Genomic DNA, 7,207 nt, shown 5'->3' on the forward strand with positions numbered 1-7,207 from the left:
CACCAGTCAACCATGAATGGTTTTGCAGACTACCTACTTTTTTAATTAATCATTTTCCTTTCCACATTATACTGTTTAGTTACAGCAGTCCTAAGCATTTAAACTCTCATAGCATTTTTAAAGGGTTACATTTTAACATTATTTCTAGCTTTCTTTGTAACCCAAAGTATGGCACTCCCATTATTAAAGAAATAGGAGGGGGAGCACCTGAGGTCGTAAAAGCCCAGAATATCTCTTCCTGTGTGAAATCCTGCCTGGGACAGGAGTAGTAGGCAGTCAGTTTGCGCGCGGATGTTACCATGGTTTCACTCAGTTCTCTGGTGGAGACTCTGGGGTGAAAGACAAAAGTACCTGTCTGCTCACTGCACACTTTACCGAAACAGAAATAAATATATTGGACTTGATATTAAGTGTGAAGATGCAGCAACCCAAGACTAGAAAGCCCAAAGGCTGGAAACTGATTTATTAGGCTGCTGTCTTAGGATATTGCTGTGAGTTTGCTTTGGTTTTGTGCATACATAAAGCAATTGCATTTTATTTTAGCCAGCAAAACAAAATTCTTAATGATGCATTTGTATTACCACTGAGGCACTGTGTGCTGCAGCCCCTTCGTAAGTGGCAGTATGGTGTTTTAAAATAACAAAGGATGGGCCGAAATTCAAAACAGCAAATCATGTCCTAGTTTCAGTAAAACATGGAAAATAAGGTTCAACATCAATACCCTATGAACAACAAGCTGCATACTGTAGGTGTTCTGCTTGTAGGCCTGCAGATTGTTAATAGAGTCACTGGAGGAGTTAATCTGAAAATATCAGAAAATGTCATCGACAAGTGTCATAATATATTTAATGCCTGTTTAGATCAATCATCATGTAGTTAAACACCGCATTTAAAACCCAAACTACAGGTCTTTCAGTTCTTTTGATTTGTGTGTGAAACCAGTTGCTTTTATTGAGGAACTTTTCATTTATCTGCGCTTAACTAGAAAATGAAAACAAATTGGCATAAGTCGTCTTAATTTAGACTCTGGAAGCCAGATGTTTTGCTAAAACTACTTTACAGTAGTTCCCCAAACCTTTTTATTTAGTGATGAATTTATTGTCTTGTGTGCACTGGAAGTTACAGCTTTTAAAATAAAATTTAACATCTCTATGAATAGATTAAGCTATTACTATCATTTACTAATTTATCATTTATATTATAAGAATTTATATACAGAATTTATAATTCTGTAATGATACAGAATTATATTACTAAGCCTTAGGCTCATGTTAACAAAAAAAATTCCATGTTGTACCAGCAATACCTAAATACACCTCATGTATCTAAAACTTGATTTATATATTTATGTAATGTACAATACTCTCATCATGAAGTCAAACATTTAGAAAAAGTGCTAAATATTCCTTTTGATGTAGAACAGAAAGTTAAGTCATTCATGCTTGGGGTACATGTCTCAGATTTCAAACGAGATTAAATGAGAAGAGAAACTCATTTATCTCCCACAAATGTTGGGGCAATAAACCCACGACCAGTTTAATTATTTGTTGTATGTAAATGAACTACAATTTTGCCCCAGTGTTCTATTGACTGTTTAAAATAATATGAAGAAATGCAAGCCTGCATGCAGATCCAAAAGTGTGAAATGTATTAATAATTATCTCTTCCTCTGTTGGATCATCTTTTGCTAAGAGAGACCACAGCAATTTAAAACAAGGCTTGGCCATGCCGCATGTGGCTTGATCATTTTCTAATTTTCCTGTCTGTGAATTTAAGGTATGAGCTAGTTGAAAGCTGGGACAAACATCCAGAGGCGGGCAAAGAGACACCAAGTCTAGACCTCATATTAAAATCGCTCTCCTGATGACTCTTTCAAGGACGTTTCACAGCAGGTAAACATACACGGGAACATTTACAAGACACACTAATCTGTCAAAACTGATTCCTGTAGGAAAAGGGCAGAAAAACTGGTGGGTGATAAAAGAAGTGGATCTCACCAAAAAGCTCTGCTGCATCATCGACATTTGCAAGGAACTGGCTCCTTCTGATGCAGCATGTTTGTACAATATTGTGACGCTCAGCATTTTTAGGCAGTTAGTGGAAGGAGGGAGGCAAGGAGACTGTTCTCCTGGCTCGTGAGGACATTTAATTGTCCTTTTTATTTACAACGAGTATACTATTCATGGGGGAAGCAGGGGGAAGAGGAGAAGAAGAGAGAGATGCTGCTTCTGAATGATTCCATGCGGGAAGTGAGTGAGCAAGGGGTCTTTCGGTCCTTTTATGTGTAAAAGACAGAGGGAGCCAGAGGGGAAAGGGCATGGGGCACTGGAATAGTCCATTTTGGTGAGGAGGGGATTACTCCAATATGATATAGCCTTTTGTAAAGCCATTGAAGTGCAACAAGCAATTCAAATAAGTTTTAATAGTGTTTTTCCACAACTCAGCCCCCTCCCTCACATGCCTTTGTTAAATTTAATGAATTAACATTTTTAGAATAGTTTTTTCTACAGTAAAACTGATACTATATTGATTTCAAAATCTAAACAGTTTGCAACTCTTCCATCAGACATTCACAGTGAAGGATCTTCAGTTGATCTCCTTTAGAAAGCTGACATGTAGTGTCATTAAAACAGCTGCTGGCAGTGTAGGGTGGCAAGAAGTCACAGCTCAGTTTGGTGTAGTTCTGAAATAAGTTTTATTACGAAGGCCCGCCAGAGAGCTGAGAAGAGAGAAGTGTTTTTTTCCTCAAAGCTTGGGTCTTCACAATACCTTATACCTTCACTATACTATACCTTAGAGACAGCTATGAACAGCCACCTATGCTACCATAAATGTCGTGGTAGGACACACTGGGCATTCATCTATTTAAACCTTAACACGGGATGCAAATTCCACAAAATGACTGTCTAGGTCTTAAACATTCCTGAGGGGCCCTGGTCAGCCTAAATAAAGATCCAACATTACAGCAGACAGGCAAACTGCCTTTTAAAAATGAAAGAATTATGTCTTACTGAATTATACAGCAGCACAGGTACCATCACTGTCACATTTAAGTAGAATCAGATACTGCAAACAATCCAGAACGTTAATACTAACCTTGTCAGTCAAGACTGCTGGCTTCACTATTGTGGACCAACTGCTGACAATAACACCATGTGCACAAATAGAATTGTCATCACTTTTATTAGAACGATAATTTGATGTCTGGCCATGAAATCAAGAATGAAACTGTCAAGACAGCCCTTCCCCAGCCACGTTGCTACTATAAAATGCTTAACATACAGTATACTATACAAAATTATTGGTATTAAGTATTATACAAATTAAGTATTGTGTTGTATAACCCTGTTTGTTTAGTCCATGTCCATAGTCCACTATACAAAAATATTTAAATTAATTTCTGTTGGATGGAGGTTGTTTGCTGTGTTTTTCTGTATTGCATTCATTATCAAAGTCAAAGAGTTTTTTTCAACAATTTTAATTCAAAAAAGCTTTTCAAAGTATTATTTTTAAATCACAGTAAAATACTAAAAACAATGGCCTTCCATTCATAACTAAAAGCCTTCAGGTCGATTTTCAGACATATGACAGTCATTTGTTGCATAATTTCAGTGAATTTGCAACATCAAGGCTTATGGCTTAAAATGCCATTATAAATGCTGTTTTTGTGGATGAAATGACACAATAATTGTTGAAGTGACTATGATTCGCAAATAGTCAACAAACTGCTTTCTCAAAATGGTGTGGTGATGTTACCAAATTTTTAAGCCCGAGTCCAATCAGCCTTACTTGTTCCTTGGCAGGCTAACAGACCGTTTAAACTGCAAGATCAAAGACTGCCTACTCCATAGCACTGAAAGAATGAGTCAGGAAAAGTAATTTGAACCAATAAATGTGAGCGCTGCTGTCTAAAAGAAGCATTTAGTTTCATTTCACATCTGTCAACAGGTTGTGAAGGAAATTATGTTTGACACCCCTCCATAAAATATTTCAGCAACACTCCTGTCACCAGCAGCCAGCTCCTCTAGGAGCTAGTGTCACGCTTGGGATTAAAGAAAACTTGTCTCTCAAGAACTATGCCACCAAACAGTAACTTAATTTACTATTTTGACAATTTAAATGTACATTTAAAAAGTCATGAGATTTAAAGGAACAACACCATACTAAAATGTATATACATTTTATACAATTTGCATTAATATGTAATTATACAGTTTCCTCCTTTAACATCTTATAGAATAGGGAATATTTAAAGGTTTGACAACTCAGACAGTGGAGTGAAATGAACCAGAACAGCGTTATGGGGATTTTTATTACAGCAAGCATAATAATAATAAATGCAAACTTCACTGAACAAGATTCATATCACTGAAGCTCTAAATCACTTCCTCCTTATATAAAACCACAAAGTAGCTTTACAAGAAGAGACTGACTCTGTCACCCCTTAAAAAAAGACTTGCCCCAGGGTTCTGTCTACTAATCGGTCAGAGCTTGTCAAAGGACTGTCCTTTTAACCATTACTTCCAACATAACAAATAAATAAAGCTAAGAGGCTGAAATTTGTATGTCTGTCATCACTGTATTTCTCAAATTCAGGGCATGCTTGGGGGAGCAGAGGGCAGAGAAGGGAGTCTCAGGTGGTTGTCAGTTACACAAATTACACTGGAGTTGTGTAATGTACTGTACCTCTGTTCCTTTCATCCCAATTCCCAGAAACCCAAACTTCTCTTTTTACACCGTGAACCTGTCCAACACAGTTTAGTATTGCAACAGGCTCAATGAAAATATGTGGTTTTCTTCTTCCTTTCCTGACCTCCATAAAGAACGGCTGTTTTCTTCTCATGCTTTGGAAATTCGTCATATACAAAGTTCTTGTTTTGTCCTACATAATTAATGTGAAATGGGTTTTGCCAATGCAATCTGAAAAAAAAGAGAAAAGCATGCCATTTCTGAACAAAGTCATAATGTTTCGACTCTAAATCCGGGTTAGTTGCGGACAATGTGGCATGCATTAGATTTTCCATGGTTCCAGAGGGGAATTCTAACTTCAGCTTTTACATACACAAACTGAGCAGAGCACACATACTGTACACACAGACACACAAACACCGAGTCCCTCGCAGATCATTGTCTAATATTTAAAATTCCCTTGATAGTGCTGTAAGGCATGCTTTCACCTTGCCTTTTCGCCCAGAAGTCGTGTGAATCAGGCGCCTAGCCAAGAGCACTCTGCTTATGCAACCCATGGCGCCTACTAGGAGTACCTGAGACTCCAAGAACTCACTCACTTCCCTCAGGCTCTGTGCAATTATCTCCCGACCTAGGTACTCAGCAGAGTGATTTAGAGCACAGGGAGAGGGCTCAGGCACAGTGGCCTCAAAATGAAGTAAAGCTGTAACAATAAAAGGTTGCTTTTTTTATTACCTCTTTGGGGTTAGATGTCTTGTAGGTAGCTGGGGTTGTGACAGGTTTAAAGTTGATAAATCAATTCCAAAGCAGAAACAAAAAGCGGAATCAAGCTTTCGTCCAATTCCGAGCTCTGAAAAGCTCTGCAGCTGTCTGTCAACGTGCTCGTGCCAGAGCTCAGTCAAGGCTCTTGCAGGCGTCACTGGTGCTGTACGTGCCCAGACTTTTAATCCTGCTTTTTAATCAACGTCCCTCATACTGTCTTTTTTCATAGGCATTTCATTTCCAAACTACTTTTAATGGGATTTTAGTAAATTCCTTTTAAGCCTTAAACAGGGTGCCTGAAACGCTGTCAGGGAGGCTAAGGCAATAGAGCAAAAGTGCCGGTAACTGAAGACTGAAAGGCCTCGTGCCTAAAAGTCTCATACTGTATGAAAGTGGGTTTCACGAAGTGTCCTGTTGCAAAAAGGGAGCAATTACTCCTTTATTAGATAAATTAACTGGTAGTTGAGTGTGCCATTCCCTTATATTTCTCTTCGCAGCTTTACAGAATAAAATGCGGTCACACCTATGAGGTTTTTCAAAATCTTCTTGAACTAAAGTTCTTTTGCAATTTGAAACTACTGTAGGTTGTTTCAGATTGTTATTTTGACATTGTTGTGCATTTTGACATTGTTATAAAGTGCTGCATTATTGCCATATTCCATCCATACAGTATATGTTCCTTGAGAACTTTTACCCAGAGTGTATTCAAATTCAAACAGTTTCATAGGCATGACCAATGAATTACAGCGTTGCCAAAGCAGAAACAACTAAACAACTTTATAGAGTATATTTCACCATAACTCTTTCCTGTCCTAATGTCTTCTCTGTAGTTTTTCTCAGTTTCTCTTATGTGCCACAAATGTTTTGAGTTTTGACATCAAGAACTGCAATGCTGTGTTGCAGATTGTTTTATGCTGTTGTCTTGAATTCCACAGAGGTAAAAGCAGGTGAATATGAATTAAAATGTAGCAAAGGGATTTAGCTCTGCCTTAGGGTTCCTTGGCATTCTCTTTTAATTTTGGAACTGCTATTTGTTTGGAACCAGCATAAGGAACAATAGCACAATCCTCCAGGGAGCCAGGCTTTAATCTAAAAATCACCTTGGTCAACCCTATCACCTAGCCCAGGAATGTCCGCACAATGGGTTGTGTGAAATCAGAATAATCAAGCGTTGCACTTAATAGTTTAATTTGTATGCTCAAAGTGATCAAAGCTCCTTTACAAGAAAATACATTGAGGAGAGATTTGCCTTTTTTATCATTCTTAGTGTGAGTGCTAGTGGATGAGGTTAATAAGATATTGAAGAACAGTTTCTTTTAGAGGTATTATACAATAATAATAATAATAATAATAATAATAATAATAATAATAATAATAATAATAATGCTTTAGTAGAATTGAATTATTCAAAGAGACATGCTCCTGCTAGGTCTCCTTATCAATCTGTCCACAGAAAGATAGACTTACTTTTATTCAAAGGCATTTCAGTATATAAAGGGAAATGGCTCCTTTTAAAAGCATGTTTTTTTGTATGCTTTCAGATTCCCTAATTGGTGTGTATTCTATATACTGTTTGTTCTGATAGACATCTTAATTCCAGCTTTGGGAAGGTAGGATAATTAAAGCCATTTTAGATTGATCATAATTTGTATTTATTTGAAGCACCTACCATAAAAGTATAATTTGCATTCTGTAATACTATATAGTTCTCAGCTAAACGATTAGAAGGCAATAGCTAGACTCTGTAATTAAACCA

The sequence above is a fragment of the Lepisosteus oculatus genome, chromosome 11 (assembly GCF_040954835.1).
Source record: "Lepisosteus oculatus isolate fLepOcu1 chromosome 11, fLepOcu1.hap2, whole genome shotgun sequence".
Classification (NCBI taxonomy): domain Eukaryota; kingdom Metazoa; phylum Chordata; class Actinopteri; order Semionotiformes; family Lepisosteidae; genus Lepisosteus; species Lepisosteus oculatus.